Here is a 22,394-nt window from a genome sequence, read left to right as displayed (position 1 = left end):
CCTTTGTAATTATAGCACAATCTTTCCTTGTTTATAATGTTTGTATAGCCTATAAATAAGGAGCCTTGCATATATTGTAATTAAGTCATTTCCGACAGTATACGATTGTTAATAAAATATACTCCGTAACATTCAACCAAACTCGATATATTTCCGTCTCGATATTATAATAGTCCGAGTCGTATGTTAGTTAATGCCGGAGAACAAAAGGGATTACGAGACACACATACTGAAGAGTCCGAGCAACATAGGCAGAAGGAACAATGGCAATCCAACTAACATTATCAATCAAACATAATACAATCTGGCCACGCGACAAAGACTCAAATCCAACACACCGTAATGCAAACAAAAACGAATGAGAATAATAAAGTTTATAGAGATAAAGGGAAAAGTAGATAAAGTGACCTTGGTAGGAGAGGTGGGTCTAGACTCTAGAGGGGTAAGAAATTGATCGAGTAATTGTATCCGGGAGAAGGAATATGGTGGACAGTGAGAGGGATGAAGGTAGCAGTGGTAGGAGAGGTGCGGCGAACACGGAACCTGAAGAATACAAATGTGGCTTCTAGAATCTTTGTTTGAGTTGTAGGGTCTTGTACAACTTCAGGCACAAAAGTAGGCAAGCACAGAACATCATCTCCCAAGTAAAGTAAATTCCAGAAAGTGTATCTGTAAATATCTCTTGACCCAAACGGGAAATTCGATGACCACGAAAGTTCGAGTTTCTCATTGGTGCGGATATCATATGCTTCATATTGGTCGTCCCTAAAGAAGTAGATAACCTCGTTGACAACGGTAGGGAAAGGGTTATTACGAAATTTCGGGACGTTGTCTTGGAGACAAACCCATGGATTTTCCTCATTGTTGGGATAACAGGCGTAGAGCGAGTCGATTTTAGGGAAAAAACAGAGAAAGCGATCGTTCAAGGGGTCCGCCATGACAGGGGTTAAAACACGGTGGTCAAACGGCGGTCTAGGTAAAGGACACCACCTACGTTTCTTAACGGGGGTGGATGCGTCGTAGAATTCGCAAAATTCACGGGTCCCACCAAACGAGAATATATTACTGCCCATTGAAACAACGCTGGCTTGGCCTTTAAACCTACGAGGATCAATCATTCTACCGCGTAAGTGCTTCCACTTACGCGGCGAAGATGTAAGGTCTAGCATGGATGTACCGTTATGGACAAGGTCTTCTTGAACCGGGTTCTCTATAATAACGGTTTTTGGATCTTTATGTGGCATCCCTATCGCATAAATCGTGTTTTCCACTGCTATTAAACCCCCTTCATACCCGTGCCGATTCAATAGCACTCCTCCAACCGTATGTGCTACGTTCTTCCTCAAATCTGCTATGCAGAAATCTGATTTACCTCTCTCGCTTTTTTCCACCAGTATCTTATACTTTCCAAGCCATTTACCGTTCTTTCTTCTGTTTACCCTTTTTCCTGATTCCATTGAATCACAGCTTCTTGTTTAAACCCCTCGGAGATAGAGATATGTGAATATGATAGTTTTTTTTTTTTTTTTTTTTTTTAAAACCCTCTCATGTGTTCATTTGATTTTAGGGGAAAAAAGGTTATTTCCTAGAGTTGTTCGTACTGCACAAACTAGTTTTAAACCCGTGCAAAATTGCACGGGTATGTATTTGGGCCAATATTAATGTTTTTGGATGTATATTTGTTTTTGCATTTTTATTGTACTTATCTAGTTGGTCTAAATCTACGATCTACATAATTTATCATGACGATATTAACGTTGCCTATCATTCGTACTTGTAGAAGTAGAAATTACTCGGTAGCCTATCATTGTCATCTTCCGAATTCGGAGTGCGAGACTGATAGTAAAATTACCAGAATTTTTGCTCCAAGTACATAAATCCTCGGTGATGAACGACTTTCTATACAGATCTGAAAGGATTATTTTTTTTAAAAAGAACATATTTTAAAGTTTTTTGACTGTTAACTTATCGTGTTGTTATTATTAAAAAAATATTTATTACAACAATTGCGAATTATTTATTATAAAAATTTTATTAAAAAAATTTTAATCACTTTTAAATTAAATTAAAATTTATTTGTTTTTTTACAGTTAAAAAAATTAAAATTTGCTTTAAATTCTAGGTGAAGACTAAATTAACTCGGTTGCCTATCATTGTCACCTACCATTTTCGGTGTGCGCGGCTAATAGTTAAGTTGCCGAGTTTTATATTCCAAGTAAATACTCCGTCATAATTGATTTTTTTTAAACAAAAATTTTTGTACCATGTACTTTTAAAAAATTATGTTGGGATGTTGTTGCTGCATGGTACAATAATATTAACCAAAATACATGAATATTTTATACTCCAAGTAAATACTCCGTCAAGATTTATTTTTTTAACAAAAATTATTGTACCATGTAGTTCTAAAAAATTATGTATGTAATTCATTTGCGTTTTATGTTCGATCCCGTATATAAATGTAATTCCTTCTTGAAATTATGTAATTTTATTATTATGTAATTTTGTTTTAAAAATTATGTAATTCAATTTCATTTACTTGCATTTGTAATTCAATCTGCGTATATGTTATTAATTTTATTTACACGGAATGTATAAAATTATTTCATAATATTAATTCATAGAATTTTTTCATAATATTATTTCATAGAATTTGTGTAAGACGGAATTTATCGCATGTTTGAAAAGACGGAAATTTGAAAAAATAAATACATTGCACACTCACGGGTCCCGCCATAACATGAATTTCCAAAAAAAAAAAACCTGCATTAATGACGTGGCGCGCTGAGGATTGAGTATTGTCTTTTGTATTAATATAGATAAGATTTTACGTTTTTTTTTTTTTTTGGTAACTAGAGAAGCTGCCGCCGTTATCTTCGGTGCGCACTGGATTAAAAAACTTAATAGGAAAAGATTTATAAGATATTTTCATTAATTATATGGTAAATTCCTCTAAGATATTTTCATTAATTATATGGTTAGGTTTACATGTGGTATATGCAAATTACAAAATATAAATGTCGAATCCCATCTCATATTTACTAAATGAATAGGCGATTCTACGTTTTTTCCCGCCTAACTATATTATCTTCTATTTGAGCCTTGAGCTTTTAATTTTGTATTCTACCATGGCCAAATCTGTAAGCTCAACAAATAAAATAAAAAATATAATGTAAACTGGATGAATCACCAATCATGGCTATAATTAAATTATCTCATCCCCTATATAGTAAGAGAATAAATTTTTCCAAGATTCTCCCTCCAAAAGCATCAAGTTAAACAAGGAAACGAAAAGCCTTATTCATTCCATTATTATCATTTCATCAAAATATAATCTTTTAATCAAATACTTCCCCGTTCCAATGAGTTGTATAAGTTTGCTTTTTGGATACTATTTATAAGTGAGGAGAATCTTCATTATAACTTCTAATATATAACATAAAAGATAGTTATGTGAGATCTTTTTGAAATCGTCTTAGCAAGTACGTTATTAATATAAAAATTTTATAATTTTTAATAATGTGTAGCTAAAGATATGAGCAAAAGAAAACGTGCATTGATGTACGTATATAAAACAAACGTATACAACTCATTGGAACGGAGGAAGTAATAATATTTTCATTAAAATCTAAATTATAATCTTTTAATTAAAATAAGATAAATTTGATATAATTTTATAAACTATAAATTTCTAAGTTTTTATTTTTGTTATTATTATATATTAAAGAATGACCTATCACGGATATTATTAGTTTCGTAAAAAAAAAAATCATTAAAATAAATTGAGAAAAAAATTAAATTGTAATCATTAGTTTCATGGTAAAGAAAAAATAGATTTTGTTCCAGCAATTATACATTTTATAATTTTAGTCTTCTTGATTAGTTCATAATTCAATTTTTTTTCTCATAACGAAAAGTGAGGTGTATGTCAAATTATTGATGAGTCAATTCAAAATATAAATACTAACTAAAAATAAAATCTCTAATATACCGCACATGTGCGGGATCTACACTAGTTGTCAATAAATTGGTTAGGTTTACTAGAGAAATAAGGAAGATAAACCTTTTTAGGTTTTTTTAAGAAGGGTAATTATGGAATATTAGGGGCGATGTGTGTGAGATTTAGCAAAAGGGTGCTCAGGATTTAACAATAACTTCAACCATTGTTAACTTGTGAGAGGTCACAAGCAAGACCTCCTAAGTTTTATTATTAAGTTTACTATGTCTAACAGTTTTTAAGAAGTTGTATGATACGAATATAACTAATAATTCAGTATATAGGGAGTAGTTTAGATAAATAAAAACTGATCATTGTATCAGAATTAGGTATTTTATGAGTTGTTAGATTAAGTTTAGGATTATTTTATTATTTTTAATTAGATAAGTTGTCTTGTCCGTTAAGAAAACAGTATCTATTTATTAAGTAGCATATGTATGTTATTCTTATCCATGGAGAATTAATAAAAATTGAAGCAGAAGCTTTTTCGTGTTTGCAAGTTTTGTAAACATAGGATCGACGCGTTTTCGTTCCGAAACTGTTATTGTTTGACGCGTTTCAAACTCTAACCCGATTGATAGCAATAGGTCTTGCGATTCAATCACCATTGTTCGATCTATAGGTCTAGATCGCGCAAATATCCCTTTTTCATTATTGTTCGTAATCTATTAAACCGCTTCCGCGTAATTTTTGTATCATAAGTGGTATCAGAGTTTCGGCTCTTGATTTCCCTAAATCTAGACGGTCTGAGGCGTGTGAAAGCCAATTTGTTAGTTGAATTTCTGATTGCGATTGAAGTTCAAGGGTTAAACTTGAATAAGTTGTTCGAGGTTTAATCGGTTTTGATCCAAGGAGCACGGTTCTAGTAACTTGCTACTCAAGGCGTGGGGGTTACAAAAAAAAAAAAATTACTGTCCACGTGCGCGATACTATTTATCCGAAAAAAAAATGTTGGGAGTGTTAATGTTTGAAAGCAACTATGAAGAGAATGTTAAATTTGATCCGACATTGCCTCCTATTTTTTATGATTATAAGGATGACGTGAATGTGGAAATTATTCTCGTGCAAGGAGGGTGGAGGGGTGGAAGGCATCAGTTGAGACAACAGAAGAGGGTTATAAAAAAATTATTACGGTTGCAAATTAATGGAGATTGAAGATGATGAGCTGAAGATGAGTTTAATGGTTCGCACACATATTAACTTCCCGTTCTTCTCCATCAATTTTGCATCGGAATTCGCTAGGATTGTATTTGATCCCAGGGGATTCCGGATTCTAAGAATCGAGACGATTCTGTTGACGAAAGGGAGTATGATACGAATATAATTAATAATTGAGTATATAGGGATCGAACACGGGTGAGCTGAGTTCGGATTATAGGGAGTAGTTTAGATAAATAAAAACTGATCATTGTATCAGAATTAGGTATTTTATTACTTGTTAGATTAAGTTTAGGATTATTTTATTAGTTTTAATTAGGTAAGTTGTCTTGTCCGTTAAGAAAACAATATTTATTTAAGTAGCATATGTATGTTATTCTTATCGATGGAGAATTAATAAAAATTGAAGCAGAAACTTTTTCATGTTTGCAAGTTTTGTAAACATAGGATCGACGCATTTTCATTCCGAAGATCTACAAATACCGTGCATATATTGCACGGGGTTTATAATAGTAATTCTATAAATACCGTGCATTCATTGCGCGGGATCTAAACTAGTTAAAATATAAATTGAAGAAAAGGTATGCACTATATTTTAGGATTATGTTTGCATATTTACCCCGTTTTTATTATTTTTATTGGTTGGATTCGTCGCTCTGAATTTTATAATTCTCACTATTTATTTCCTCATTATCTCTCTATTACCTCATTTGTGAATAAAACATGAAATATGACATGTGTTTGTTTCCTCTATCTTATCTTCTCATCAAATTAACGCCCTAGGCCCCTATTAAACACGACATTCTATTGTGTCTCCAGTCTTTTGCTTCTCTCAATGTAGATGAATGACTTTTAATATCATATTAGACGAGTTTGGGGAGGGTACGTAATAGGTTTGGTGAAGTTAGCAATCACTAGGAGCAAATAGAAAATTTATTAACAAATACCATGTGCATAACAAATCTGAACTCATTAAATTTAAAAAAAAATTTCTATGAAAATAAGTGCTATGTAAAATTGAAACACACATAGGTATTGTGAACAAAAACTAAAAACTATAGAGTATCATATCTAAATACTTCATCTTGTTTTTCTTTTTCCAAACAAAAAATAAAATTAATCAAACATTGATTTATTGCATGTCAAAATTATGTTAACGAGAGTTATTTATTTGTCATGGGATACATACCGAGTAAAATCTTAGCCATGAACTATGTACCATATTTCATTAAATCGTGAAATTTATCGCTGATTATTTTAGTATCGTTGCAACGCACGAGTATGAAAACTAGTTAATTAACTAAATTAATCAACCCTAAACTAAAGAAGAGAAATAAGATGGATTTATCTAATCTAATGCTACAATCAACACCCCAATGAATGATGATGTAGATACTATCAATGTCGTCTTAATAGAAAAGTATGAGGGCACAACCATGACCTATAAAAGTTTTGACTCAATGCTAGATGGCAAATGTAATATTTATCCCGCTGAATTCGTAGATAAGCTCTGGCCGGTATGAGCCTGCATGAACTCGTCTTGAAAGAGAATTGCCCGGTAAATCAGTAATCCTACTTCGAAATATCTTGCCATCAGTCGGGATATGAAATGACACAAGACTATCAATATTATTATTGAACTACATGATCTCATATTTCTCCGTTTGTTTTTCCCTTTTAGTAGCGACTACATCGTCATAAAATAAATTCGTCTATTTCCTTCTATGATGTACTCCAACTCAAATTTTTTTGACAAGATATGCGATAGTATTGGTAATTTCATGATGATGGAGCAAATTACCTAATGTGGGTTATTGTATCCTATAAAATTGATTGTTTAAACTCATTTCATGATCTATTAATGAATGGGTTGTGAAAAAGGCTTCAAATGGATGGATGCATATATCTGTTGGATAATATCGTTATCAAATAACTTTGTATGTTGGAAGTAAATAAAGATTGAGGTTGATTTAGAAAAATCGTTTCGATGAAATGTTGAAACCCATTCCAAAACCGTCTAGACATCATATAGATTCGTCGGCTGTTGAAAATACCCTTCGGGTGACAAATGGAGAGGAAACTAATGTTGACATAGTTGGTCATGGTGTTGTCTTTGAACAACCAAATGGGCATAACTCTACTGCAATAATCCCACCAACTTAATCATATTTCACCAAGTGAAGATTCTATAACACAAGTACCAATCTCACCTACCACTAAAACATTACACACCTAGATATATAATATACCCAGTATTACCCAGACTTCAGAAATGGCAAATTGTAAAAGCGGTAACAACGACGACAAGTCCCTTTCATCCACATAATTGTTCAGACCGCCTGCAATGAACTGCCAGTCACCTGCAAGGCATAACATTATCAAGTTATATATTGTGAGAAAGATTGCTGCTGGTGTTCGTTTGAACTGCCCTTCGTATAAGCTAGCTTACACAGTTACTAAGTTAGACGTTTACTCTAAAGATCATCTTCCTTGAGTATTCATTCATAAGTGCTACAGCTTAATACGATCTTCTTCACATCATGTCGATCATATTTTTGAAGATTCTGTGTTACACGTGGTCGACACTTTTAAAGTACCAATCTAGACATTAATCCACCATATAGATGACGACTTCTACACTTTTAAAGTACCAATCTAGAAACTTTTAAAGTACCAATATAGAGATTAATCCACATCATGTCGATCATGTTTTAAAGTACTAAACATCCTACAAGTACATAAGTACATATAGATGACGACGTCTACTCTAAGCCCATTATCCACCAATATGAAACATATGAAGGACCCTACTAGACATTAATCCACCATATATATCATATGCATTGTACTTATTCCAACAACATATCACGTTTATAACTGAGGGTACTACAAAAAAAAACAATTGCATTGAATAACTAAAAAATCACTACGACTAAGGGCAAAACTGAAAGCAATGTTAGATGAATAAAATAACATAACAGTCAAGATACAAACTAAAGTAAACGTGACAGTCAAGATACAAACTAACATGGCTAATCTAACAATATCGTCTTAACAATCCTCCCAGAGTAGACACAAATAAATTAAGAACGGAATATAAGGAATCCTACGCAAGTATGAGTAATTACTAAGTATACTCTATGATAAGCTTCCTCAAATATGCACATCAAGTCAATTGTGTAATACAAATACAGACTATGTTCTATAAAACATGAGGCGTACAGTCCTTTAAAGTAAAGTTCTCACCAACTAATCAAGCATTACACATCTACATTCTTAGCAACATCATGTCATACATCAGTTTACTCGAAAAGAGGACATGCAGTGATTATACAAAAAGAAAAACTCATAGTTTCATCGTCCAGGTATGAACATGTAATAAGTAACTTTTAACAAAAAGCAAAAGCCGTTAAATTGATCATAATCCGTGTTCATATCAACTTACGTTTTTCAACTCAGTGTAATTCACTACATGAGACGGGCAAAATGCAAAAAAGCAAGCCGTGATTAGAAAAGTGGATTGAGATGACCATTAGACTCAAAGTAGCATTTGGTAATAAGCCCTCACCGTGGAAGATGGTCTTGAACTTAAAACTCACCCTTACAATTCGGCCAACGAGTATGGCGCATCTTAAAACTGACATTGTATTTATTTTACCTGCCGAGTCTTGGTGTACTCATTCACATGACTACATAAGTCATGGAAGTATCTTATAATATCGGCACATTTAGTATATTGCTTAACAACTCTATTTTTTTCTTTTCCCTTACAATAGATGTCCTTCATCAATGAACCTTCTCCAAGTTGATCGAACCATGAAGACTTATCATAATCAGCTACCATCATAACTTTCAGCTTCTTTTCTAAGGCTTCTAAACCGTCATTTCCATACTGGATGAGATTTAAGAGTTTTCTCATAAACTCAATTCGGTGTGATGAGTCACATATAAATGGGTGGTCAATTGTACGAATAGCCAACGCCAACGTCATAAAACCGCATTTACTGTCTTCTCTGTAGAAGAATAAAAAAGATAGGTGAACTATAAAACAAGGAAAATAATAATAAAATAATTTTATAAAAATAACAAAGATGGAAAAACTCACATAGCTTTGTTGATTTGGTCAATGAAATCATGGAGTTCATACGATGTATGAACATACTTCTCAGGAACAATTTTGAAGTTTCGGTTTGTTAACCACAAAGTATTCTTCATAAGCTTCAACAACCCTCTAACATCTTCATAGCATGAAATCTTCTCCACATTCATAAATGGTAGGATTTTGCCATTAACACTGTTGTTATCTTTTGAGACACACATACGTAAGACCCCACATGTATATTTAAGATCATACATATGGAGTAAGCCCCACACGACATCCCTATAAAAACATTATGAATTTGACATCAATATCTAATGTATACATTAAACACGTAACTAGATAAAGAAGAAATGAAATAGAAAGAATTTGAAAAGAAGAAATTGATACACTAATGCAATGCAAATTGTGTAATTAACACATTTCTAGTTTTAACTATTATAACATTCCTACCCCTTGAGTATAGACTTGACCTCAAGTCTCAACAACAAAAGTAGAAAACTTTTGTTCAAAAGCTTCTGCTCATTCCCATGTTTTTATTAATCCATACGTACCTTCCAAAATGGATATCGCCAACGTATATTTATTTAATCAATATGACACAATTTAGTAAACCTTGCCACGAATTATTAGTATTTTGCCACATATATTGCTACGTTTATTAGTGTTTTGTCACGATTATTGTTATTATTATTGTTGTTGTTTCGATTTTCTTTATTATTATACTCTATCGGTCGCGTTTATTTGTCTTATTGTTTATATTTTATTGTTTATTTTTTTTTAACTGAATTGACTAACAACTTGTGTAACTAACTCTTTGCTAGTTATTTAACTACTATAACACTGTATTATTTATGAGACATAGTATTTTGTTGTAGTTCTGTCTTAATGGTATTTAAATCAACATCCTCGTCTCATGTAGCAGCAATTTTCTCATTAATAGTAAGCAATACGAGATCTAAGTTTCTCAAGCGAGAGCATCTGAGATGCTCATGACTCTCCTTATATTAGATTTCTAAATCATAACATATAAGCTTTGCAAGCTAATTCTGCTGGCAATACTCTTTTGATTAGTTTTTAGAATGAGTGCGTATTCATTAGACTCTTTTGTAATGTGTTTTAGTTTTATACTACATTGTTTGTTTAAGTAACAAATCTCAAACAACTAACTCACTCAAACTAACAGAATTTATTCAAACGCCATTTAACAATATAAAAAATAAATACTAAGAAAAAAGATTTGTTTACATACCCAACAATTCTGGAATGAAACTTTGATATAACCCCACCAATCCTCCAAAATTCTTTTTTTCTGATTAGGCATCATATATCTGATATCTTCACACGTACAATTTATTTTACGCAAAAATCTCTCAAACATTTCACCGAAGAAATGTGCAACCGTATCTACTTCTTCTACCACCATATAATGAGACTTGGGAAATCCACCCAATGCCTCGTAAACTAAACCATGTGAGGATAAGATAGAAGGATGATGAACAGATTGAATTATTTGATTTTCATAAGCTTGAAAGATTGATTGTGAGCAAGGTATGAAAGACTTCCTAATACCCGAACCCATCTCACATGAAACTTGCATTCCTGTAAAGAGTGCACCTCTCTTTTCAATATCCTCGACACCAACCTAATATAAACAAATCAATTAGAGAACAAATCAATTCATCAATATTAATATAAAGAGGCGTTTTTAAAGCAACATAGTTTTAAACAATTAAAAATAAAATAAAAAGGCAATTTATCAGAAAATAAAACAAAATTTCCTTTGTTTAAAAGATCAAGAAATCAGTAATATGCATCGATGGGCATTCAAACAATCAACAATTAAGCCTTTCAAATAATGATAATTACTCTACAAACAACAACTATCGATAGTGTTGTCCTTTTGAAAAATTTTGGATCGACGCAAATTACCTTTCAAAAACATTCCAAATCAAAGATATGTTTATCATTTAAAAAAGTTTCACGGGTTTATTTCATTGGAATTGAGATTTGGGGTGCCTTGTAGACGCATGGAGAACTTTTTAAAGTTGTACTTTTTAAGTGCTACGTTTATTAGTGTTTTGTCACGATTATTGTTATTTTTTTTTGGTGACGAGGGAACCCGCAGCCGCTACCTTCGGTGCGCTCTGGGTAAACCCTCGGGTGTACATGATATTATTAATGTTGTTGTTTTCGATTTTTTTTAATTATTATACTATATCGGTCACGGTTATTTGTTTTATTGTTTATCTTTTATTGTTCTTTTATTAAAAACAGCTAAACTACGTAATTAATTCAACCCCAAATAAGTTTTTTTCAAAATAGAAATTTCTATATTTTTATTTGCTAACAATAATTTAAGATAAATTGAATGGTTAACATTATTTCGGAGGAATATAGTGAGAACTATAGACGCTGAAAAATAAATGATGATTTTGTCCTTAAAATTTTGTCTAACAATAAAATCAAAAAATAAATGATGGTTTTGGAGTATTTGTTTGTTTAATGATTGTTTAATCCAAAAATTTCAATATTTTTATTTGCTAACTCTAATTCAAGGTAAATTAAATGGTTAACATTGTTTTGGAAGAATATAGTGAGAACTATAAATGTTAAAAAATAAATAATGATTTTATCCATAAATTTATTTTCTAACAATAAAATATAAAAATAAATGATGGTTTTAGAGTATTTGTTTGATGTTTAATGATTGTTTACCTAATTTTATTACCCGTGAAAATCACGGAATCGTCTAAGCTATACGATAATGGTTAAATTTCAAACTTAGAATTAGAATGAAACCTACAATTCACAAAAGTCAAATTATAATGTAATGAAATAAGTTATAATTTTATAAAATAACAAAACATATAGTAAGATCACCTCATGAATAATGCATGATAGATCGCGTAAAAAAAAAAACGGGCATCAACATGTTAACATAAAACCAAAGTCGAAAAAATTAAATAAGTCAAGTAGGTGAAGAGTACTATTTTTTGAAGCTAAAATAATGAAGAAAACACAACAAATACTAAAATAAAACATACACTTGAAAATGAAAAAAAATTATTTGCCATTCACATTGATGTCGTCAATCTTGTAAGTCTGCAATATATAGTTGTTTAAGCAATCATAATATTTCACTTCTCCATATAGTCTTCTTTGTTCAATGAATTACCCCAATAAAAAAAATAACTCAGTAATTAGTGCGAGTAATAAACAAAATAGTGGAATTTGTTTTATACAATATTATCGTTATTAACATAAGTTCCCTTAAATAATGAAAGAGAGACTGAGAATCAAGTCGTATAAATGTAATTATATTTACCTTTGGAAAATCTAACACCAGAAATCTTGAGAGCCCATAAATGCGAACAAAGCAAACACATACGTGAAGCTAAAAATGTGATGAATCCTTCATAATCCAACTGAACTTCCATTAAAAATAGTAAATAATTTAAAACCTTAATACACTTAGCTTGATGTGAATAAAATGATAGGAAAGATTAGTGAGACACACAATTCAACTAATGATAGGAATACGTAAATTTTTCCTTACAAATTTTAGCATCCATAAAAAATATATAAACAATATAGGATAATTTTTATGACTTTTGAACATTTCTTTTCATTATTATCAAATTTAATATAGGCATAAATGTGGTGCAAGGTTCATGACTTTTGAGCATTATTTTTTCATTTTAATGAAATTTAATATAAACATAAATATTATAATAAAGATATGTGCTCATTTATGTTAAAATTCTACTTTAAGATAATCTTTTTGTGATACCATTCTTTTGTATGACCGCAGTATTTTCTTAATTTTTAAGTAATAAGTACATCAACTATTTTTAAGTTGAACCCAAAAAATTGTAAAGATTAATTTGTAGGGTAATTTAGTTACTCTAATGGTCTCATTCAAAATAAACAGTATTATCATAAAAATAGTTGAAGTTTTCGGTGTTCACGTGCTATTTTTTTATTAAAGAAAATGATTTATAATTGACATACACTTTTCTAAGTACGATTTTTCTCTTTTTGGTGGGCACTATTTCAATTATCATTCAATAGCCTATAACGGACATTCTTATCAAACTTTTTTGAGGTGATTTGAAAGTCGTTGTCTTCAACTTAGCTCCCTCCTTCGAAAAGATGAGATAAGTTGATCCTACCATATATGACCAATCTTGTTTTCTTACCTTATAAAAAACAAACAATGTGTTATTTTAGTAAGAATTATCCGTCAATATTGTATTATCATTTGTCATTAATCAAATATTCTATAATCAAATATTAAACATAAATTAATGTGAAAATGGCACATGGCATAAAATTTAATGTTTTAGGTAGATTTTAACATGTCGATTATGATTTTGTCATCTCACATTTAGTTGCCAAGTCACATTTGCCATGTCATATTTAATTTGCCATGTCACATTTAGAATGATGTTTTAGTTAGCCTTTGAATTAGATTTTATAGATATTTTAGAGTACAACATTAGTGGCATGTGACAAGTAGTGAAGTGATGACGTGTCGCTTTAATAGAGGCTCAATAAGTCTTTTTATGTTAATATATAAATAAGTCTTTTTATGTTATTATATAAATTTATAAAAAAAAATTATATATCCTCGTGCACTTTGCACGAGTAGTAAGTTAGTGTAATTATAAAAACAAATCAAATAATATTCCTTTGAAAGAAAAAGGTTCAAAATTTCTTTGTACTTACAAATATTACTCGGTATACAAAAAGCAAATGGACTAAGTGGAAGGAGACTGATCATAAGAGAAGTAGGCTATAATTCAAGAAAAAGGTTCAAAAAATTTCTTCTTGGTGAATTTTGTTGAACTATTCAAAATACCTCGGTCACCCTAAACACTCCCATTAAAATAGAGAATAGACCTTTTAAATTATGACCCAACCCGAACTGTTTTTCCAGAGTCAAACCCCAAAATTTTGACAAGTCAACCCGTTCGACCCAATTCCAAAATGACCCCTTATTTTTGAGTTGAATTGTTGGGTCAAAGGTAAATCAAGAATTATATTAAAATATTAATATTTCTATATTCCTTCCATTTAAAATCAAGCCCACCATTTCATTTTTTGATATTATTCAACAATGAAGAGAATCTTCAAAATTTTGAGAAATATATGAGAAAATATAGTCTTGTGGAATCTTGTTTGATTCACTTTTATACATACGGTAAGAATATCAAACTTTTATATCTTTTTATAATGTAAAATTCAAGATATTTATGTTACAATTTGTGCATTGGCAAACGTGTAAAATAGAAATGGCGTGTTAGAAATTGAATAGAGGGAGTATAGTATTAAAATTATTATTTTTAATATTAAAATTACAAATACAGTTAAAAAATTAATTTTATATACCTTTTATAACATTTAATAATAAAATAAATATTAGAAAAACTTTTTTTTTGTAATTATGTCAACATAACTTTTATAAACATTAAATATTATTAAATATTAATTTTAAATATGTTTTACTTTTAAAAAAAAATATAAAAAAGATCGTAAAAAAATGCGTTAGAAATTATTTTTTTACCCTTATTCTAGAGAAGGAAGTAGGTCGTGCCTCGTGCCGGCCCACCGTGCCTAAAGGAGAATTTGGTACGGCCGAGACCCACAAGGTTAGCTTCGTGTCGTGCCAGTGAAATGAAAATGGCGGCCCAGGCACGACCCATTACGTGTGGTATCGTGATTAAGCGTGCCCATGTGAATCCTCTACTCTAACCTTATTTCTTCAAATTTTGAGCATGTCGTGCCGAAGTTGGTCGTGTCGTGCTCGGGCTTTGCACAATATTTTTTTCTCAAATTTCAGCCTTGGCACGGCCCATGCCGTGTTGGGTCGTGCCAAATCCATGTCGTTCTGAAATGGGCCATGGTCCGTGCCGGGGAATGCCAGCCCGCGTGCCTACTTCCACCTCTACCGTATTTTGACCATAACCCGACTCATAACTCGTATGACCTGACCCGAGTCCTATTTAACAGGTCTATGTTAAAATTATCGTTAAATAATTTAATGGATAAATGGAAATTAACAACTAAGAACTAATAAAAACTAATAACTAAAGATCAAAATACCAAAAATAAATTACCAATCGAAGCAACGAATTACTAATTGAATTAAACTAATCAAAACCAACGACTAAGACTGAATTAGAAACTACTCCTTCCGTCTCGATCAATAGTTATATATTGCTTTTGGCACAAAGGCGCTATTCTTTCTGGCTTTTTAGAGCTAAACTTAATCAATAAAGTGGATCGAATCAACTAAGTGAACTTAATCAATAGAGTGAGTTGAATTGAATCGAATCAATGGAGCCGAGTGAATAATCAATCGAATAGAATCAGCTCAATCGAATCGAATAGAGCTGAACTAAACTAAGCTGATTGGAGCTGAATTGAACTGAAATAATAATAATAATAATAATAATAATAATAATAATAATAATAATAATAATAATAATAATAATAATAATAATAATAATAATAATAATAATAATAATAATAATAATAATAATAATAATAATAATAATAATAATAATAATCTTTGTCTTCTTATTTTGCTGGTCTTCAGTTTAGGGTGGGTGTGTCCGGTGGAGGAGAGGCTATCTTGCATACCTTGAATCGGCTCATTGAGGCCCGTGGTGCTGAGGTGGGACTTTTTATGTTGCTGGTTGATTTCCAGAATGCTTTCAACCTTGTTGATCGTGCGACCATGCTTCAGGAAGTCCGCCGTCGTTGCCCGGTTCTTTCCCGTTGCGTGGAGTTTTGTTATTCCAGCCTTGCCCGTCTTTTTTATGGGGAGCATTGCTTGTGGTATTGTCAGGGTGTCCAGCAGGGTGATCCTTTGGGCCCTTTGCTTTTCGCTTTGGTTTTGCATCCCTTAGTGTGCAAAATCCGGGACTCTTTTGGCCTTACTATGCAGGCGTGGTACTTGCATAATGGCACCATTGTTGGGGACACTTTGGAGGTGGGGAGGGTTTTGGATTTGATTATGGCGGGTGACCCTCGTTTTGGACTGCATCTTAATGACGCCAAGACTGAGATCTTTTGGCCTGTTGAGGATCCTGAGATTCGGCTTTCTGGGGTTTTCTCCCCTTCTATTGCTCGGCCCTTGCGTGGTGTCTCTGTTTTGGGTGGACCTGGGAGTACTTGTCCTATTTTTGGCAGTGAGATTGTGGCGAAGAGAGTGACTAAGACCATTGAGTTTATTGACTTGGTCGCGAGGATTGAGGACCTGCAATGTGAGTTGCTTCTACTTAGAGCTTGTACTGGTATTTCTAAGCTATATTTCTCTCTTCGTACTTACTCCCCCCGTGTTTTTGCTTTGGTCCATCTTCATTTCGATGCTGCCCTTTGTTCCAGCTTGGAACGTATTGTCACCGCGTCCGGACCTGGTTTTGGGGATTGGCAGTGGCGCCTTGCTACATTCCCTTTTCATCTTGGTGGACTTGGTGTTTATGCGGCGGAGATGTTTTACGCTATGCTTTTCTTGCATCCCGTTTGCAGTCTGCTGATTTGCAGGCTAAGCTCCTACGGCCTTCTGGTATTGTAGATGGTGGTCCTACTTTCGACGATGCCGTGCGGGTGTTTTCTGAGACTACAGGTTCTGCTATCTTACGTGACAGACATTTATTTCGCGACGGTTGCTGCTGCTTCCGAATCTGTTTTCTCTTTGACACCGCGTTAGCTTGTGTTGTGGAAGTCTCAGCAGGGTGCCCACTCCTTTGATTGGTTGCGTGCGATTTCTATCTCTGGGTTGGGTTCGACTATGAACGGGAGGACTTACCGTAGTGTGCTTAGATATCGACTGGGTGTTCCGTTATTCACGGTGTCTAGGCCTTGTCCTGCTTGCTCTCGGGTTTTTGCTAATGATGTTTACGGCGACCACGCTGTTTCTTGTACTGGTACTGTGGGTGTTAAGCATCAGCACAACCTCGTTCGTGACACCTTATTCGACATCTGCTATAGGTCTGGTATTTCTACGGGTAAGGAGGTTGATATTGGTTTAGTTGACGGACATGGTGGCTCTTTTCGTCCTGCGGATTTGCTGATTTATTCCTGGGACAGAGGGCGTGATGTGTGCGTCGATTTGACAGGGTCTTCTCCCTTGACTCAGACTGGGATGATGGATTTTGTGCCGTAGGGTTGTCGCCGATCTTTGCTCAGCGTAAGTGTGCTAAGTATGGGGATTTATGCGCGGCAGCTGGTTATGGTTTCCTTCTCTTCTCTTTCTCATCACTTGGGGAGCTGGGTTCGGATGCCGTTGCCTTGCTCAATCGGATCCAGAAATTCTCGGTATCTCAGGATGCAGGGGCTCTGGTGGCTGCTTATATTTTTACTAGATTTAGCTTTGCTGTTGCTAAGGGTGTGGGCCTGTGGGGGCCCAGATTGTCTCTCGACTCCCTATCAATTTCATGTAAACTTTTATTTTTCTATATATGAAAGCTGCGTGCATCCTTTTATAATAAAATAAATAAATAAATAATAATAATAATAATAATAATAATAATAATGCGGAGGCTCGGGTGGCCGCTTACATTTTTACTAAACTTAGTTTTGCTGTTGCTAAGGGTGTGGGAGCCCAGATTGTCTTTCGGCTCCCCACCAATTTCATGTAAACTTTTATTTTTCTTTTAATGAAAGCTGCGCGCATCCTTTTATAATAATAATAATAATAATAATAATAATAATAATAATAATAATAATAATAATAATAATAATAATCATAAATAATAATAATAATAATAATAATACATTTGAGAGGTGAGGAGAGAGAGGCGACTGCTGTGCGATTTTGTTTGCTCCGAATCTCCGACCATCACTGTTCACTCCGGCCGCCGTCACCTATACCATCACCACCCCTATTCACGCCGGTCTTTCCCGTCGACTGCCGTGGGTGGGTCAGTGAAGGCTGTAACGGCCCTGCTGGTGTGATCGCGTGTTTCGGTTTCGATTAGGGCATCGGGTTTTTCTGTCTTTCAACCGCCGTTGGCTTCCAACACTCATTCCCATCGACCTTCAGGCCTCAAGTCGCCGGTTAGGGGTGGTTTTTGGTGGGTTTTTCGTGCGGTGGTTACGTAGGGTTTTTTCCTTTCTCTAGCGGCTGCTGTTGTTTACTGGGGTGTCGCCTGCTCCGATCAGTGACGCTTGTGCCACCACCCATTGGCCATTTGACCTCAAGTCGCCGGTCCTAGGCGTGGTGGCTGACGGCCCTGCACTCGGTTTGCCGCTGGTGAGTTTTTCTGCTGTTTTTTTTTTTATTTTTGCTTTTTATCGCATTAGGGTTCCGGTTAGGATTCCGGCTAGCTGTCCTTATCCCCTTCATCTGCTGGTGCTTTTTGCCGCCGCTGCCTAGTTGTAGTGCCGTGGGATAGGGTGGTTTTGTGGCCGCCTTGGCCGCGGTTTCCCTTTTGCGGGTGTGTGTCTTGCCTCTAGCTGCTTGTACGGTTGCCTGCGTGTGGTTTTTGTCCGGGTGGTTGCTTGGCTACATTGGTTTGTATGCTGGTCGGGTGTGGGGTTCTTTCATGCCTCCACTTGTACGGTATCATTGTCCCTTTTCTTGTCTTCATGCGTGTCCGGATGGGTTTGGTAAGGGCCTTACTAAGGCAGCTTGGCAGAAACATTTTCAGGACCGACATTGCCAGAATGGTGCGTTGGAACTTACGCGTCAGACTCTTTCTGATAGTTTGACTGTTTATTCTAATGCCGAGAGTGTTTTGAGACGGATGGGGCTCTGGTTGTGTGGGGTGTGTTTTATGACCCGTACTGTTAGAGCAAGATGTCGGCATAGTCGGGGTGATGTTGTGGAGCATCCGGGGTGTGTTGACGGCATTTACACCTTCCATATTCATGGTATTCCGAGACCTTTGGCTCCTTCCTCGCGGTTCCTTCGATGATAGTGTCGAGCTCGTTCAGTGGTCTATATCTTCGCTGGATCGTTTGTTGTCTTTGGGCCTGCGCACCGTGAAATCTATTCCTCCTAAGTCCCGTCTTGGGTTTGCTCGGGCTTTGAAAGGGGCCTTGGATGCGGTGTATGATGCCCCTAGTGATCTTTCCCGCTGGATTCGTTTGCTTGTTCTACCACTTTGTTTGCTCAGGACTTTCGCTCCTCGGAGTAATCATGAGTGTCGGACTGCTATTCGACGTCAGCATCAGGAGGAGAGTATTGCCAGGGCTATCCTTGCTTGGGGGGCACCTGGGGGGGTTTGCAATTGTTACAGGAGTGTTTTGATGAGGGTCCTTCTTCATTTTCTGTGGATGAGGATCTGGATTTGAGTGAGCTTAACCTCTCCAATGATCGGCGGAAGATTTCGATGGCCATTATACTGCTTCTTTGTCACGGTGCTTTCTGCCTCTGGGGTCGCCCCTTACTCCGATGCCACTCTCGTGGCCCTGCGTGAGAAGCATCCTGTCGCCCCGCCTCCTTCATTGCCTCCTCTGTCTGGGGATCATCATCCTCTGGTTGCCTCTTCGGTGGTTGTCTTGGATATGATACGGAGCTTCCCTCGTGGTACTTCCTGTGGGAGGGATGGTTTTCGTGCCCAGCATCTTATGGACTGTTTGAGTGGCGCTACTGTGGCTATCTCCGATGATTTGATCACTTCTATTACTAGGGTGGTTAATCTTTTTCTTGAGGGCCGATGTCCTCTTCCTCTGGGTGAGTACATTGCCAGCGCCCCTCTCACGCCACTCGTTAAACCGGGTGGTGGAGTTCGTCTATTCTGTTGGTACGGTCTGGAGACGGCTTGTCTCGAAGGTTGGTGCTTCTATGGTTGGTCTGTCTTTATCTTCTTATTTTGATGGGCTTCAGTTCGGGGTGGGTGTGTCCGGTGGAGGAGAGGCTATCTTGCATGCCTTGAACCGGCTCATTGAGGCTCGGGGGGCTCGAGTAGGGCTTTCTATGCTGCTGGTTGATTTCCAGAATGCGTTCAACCTTGTTGACCGTTCGACCATGCTTCAGGAGGTCCGCCGTCGTTGCCCGGCTCTCTCCCGTTGGGTGGAGTTTTGTTATCACTACTACAGATACAGGCTATAACAACGGTCAAAAACCGTTGTTATATAAAAAAGCGGACGTTGTTAAAGCGTCCGTTGTAGAAGGTTTTAACAACGGTTGGTTTACTTAAGGAAACCGTTGTTAAAACTATTAACAACGGTTTTATGTATAAAAACCCGTTGTGGAAAGTGTGACTCAATTTTGGGGGGAAAGTTATAACAACGGGTTGTAATATACAAAACCGTTGTTATAACTAAATACAACGGGTTGTTTCTCAATAACCGTTGTTGTTTGTTCTTAAAAAAAAAAAAAAAAAAATTAAATATTACTAGATGCATGCATAATTACGGCCTGTTAGAATTCCGATGCATGCATTATTACTGACATCACTGTACATATGAACGGATAATATGGAATGAGAAGGGTTAGTAATAGGATTTGAAGCAGCATTATTGAGAGATATGATGATGATTATTATGGCACAACTTCCTAACATATATATTAATTAAAAAGCAATTAACTCAACCCACACATTGCTTAGTATAAATACATTGCATATCTCAACTAACATTTCCATTATCTCATATATTCATCACCAAACTCTAACTGTTAAAACAAACTCTACTTAATCTTTCAAATCAAACTCAAAAAACTCTAACAAAATGAATGATTTCATCATAAAGACTCTTACCATGATCGAGAACAACAACAACTTCATCCGCCGGTTCCTCCATATTGAGGAAAGTTTCAGGAGCTACCTTGCGGAAGCTCGATCCGCACCAAGCACGCCAAAGAAGATGGCTTGACGGAGCGAAGCGGCGATTGCGGCTATATGACGATATAGCAACTGCTGAACGGAACCTCCAAATAGCCAAGGAGGAGAGGACGGATACGATAGAGCACAATAAGATCCTCCATGAAAATATAAGAATTGCATTTTTACATATGTAATTTTTTTTTTTTTTAATTTATGTATTTATAAATATATATATATATATATTAATTATGTTTATCTTACTTCTTCATCTTGCTTCTTCATTGTTTTAGTAACTAATTATGCGAACAATACTTAAACAAATAACATAATGGTCGATAAAAACACATACATGCAAAAGAAATAAATAGAAAAAGAAAATAATGACGATGAAACTAACAGTGACGGCGAGATTTACCTGATAAATACAGAACGTAATAGACGATGAAATCACAGTGACGGCGAGAAGATAAAGCGACGATGAGAAAGAGAGAAATAGAGAAAGAGAGAAAGAGAGTGTGTATGTGTTTTGTGTTTGTTTGTCTGATGTGTTTGTGTTTGTGTATTAAGGGTTGTGTTTTGTGGCTGCAGCAGACTTCTGTTTGTGTGGTTTATAGTATGGAAGGTATTGACAACGGTTATTAAACAACAACCGTTGTGAAATATGTTTTAACAACGGTTGTAAAAAAACACCCGTTGTTAAATAAGTTTTAACAACGGGTTTCAAAAATAACCGTTGTGATTACTTTTCACTAACTTTGCGCCAATTTTGCGCCAAATTATTAACAACGGTTGTGCATGTGTGACCCGTTGTTAAAACTAATAACAACAGTTTTTATAACCATACCCGTTGTAATTGATTTTAGTAAAATTCGCGCCATACATTCTACAACGTCTATTGTGATTTTCGTGAATAATCGTTGTTAAAGGGGCGTTGTAGTTGCCTGGATTTGTAGTAGTGTATTCCAGTCCGGCCCGTCTTTTTTATGGGGAGCACTGCTTGTGGTCTTGTGAGGGTGTTCAGCAGGGTGATCCGTTGGGGCCTTTGCTTTTCGCGTTGGTTTTGCATCCCTTGGTTTGCAAAATCCGGGACACTTTTGACCTCACTTTACAGGCATGGTACTTAGATGATGGCACCATCGTGGGTGATACTTTGGAGGTGGGGAAGGTTTTGGACTTGATTAGGTTGGATGGCTCTCGTTTTGGATTGCATCTTAATGTCTCCAAGACGGAGGTCTTTTGGCCTGTTGAGGATCCACGGAGTCGGCTTCCTGGGGTTTTCCCCACTTATATTTCTCGACCATTGCGTGGTGTTACGATTTTGGGAGGACCACGAGACTTGTCCTGGTTTTAGCAAGGT

At 35.2% G+C, this 22,394-nt stretch overlaps 1 long non-coding RNA gene across 1 annotated transcript; it reads right to left on the bottom strand.

The window, feature by feature from the left end:
* Positions 1-8,542: 8,542 nt before the first annotated feature.
* Positions 8,543-10,893, bottom strand: LOC141628516 (uncharacterized). The gene is made up of 3 exons (XR_012537143.1): positions 10,507-10,893; positions 9,261-9,536; positions 8,543-9,168 (listed from the first exon to the last, which is right to left on the bottom strand). It is a non-coding gene; the product is annotated as an uncharacterized LOC141628516 (long non-coding RNA).
* Positions 10,894-22,394: the final 11,501 nt, after the last annotated feature.

The sequence above is a fragment of the Silene latifolia genome, chromosome 2, assembly GCF_048544455.1.
Source record: "Silene latifolia isolate original U9 population chromosome 2, ASM4854445v1, whole genome shotgun sequence".
NCBI lineage: Eukaryota > Viridiplantae > Streptophyta > Magnoliopsida > Caryophyllales > Caryophyllaceae > Silene > Silene latifolia.
Note: the sequence above shows the minus strand (reverse complement) of the source record. Positions and strands in the feature narration are given on the sequence as shown.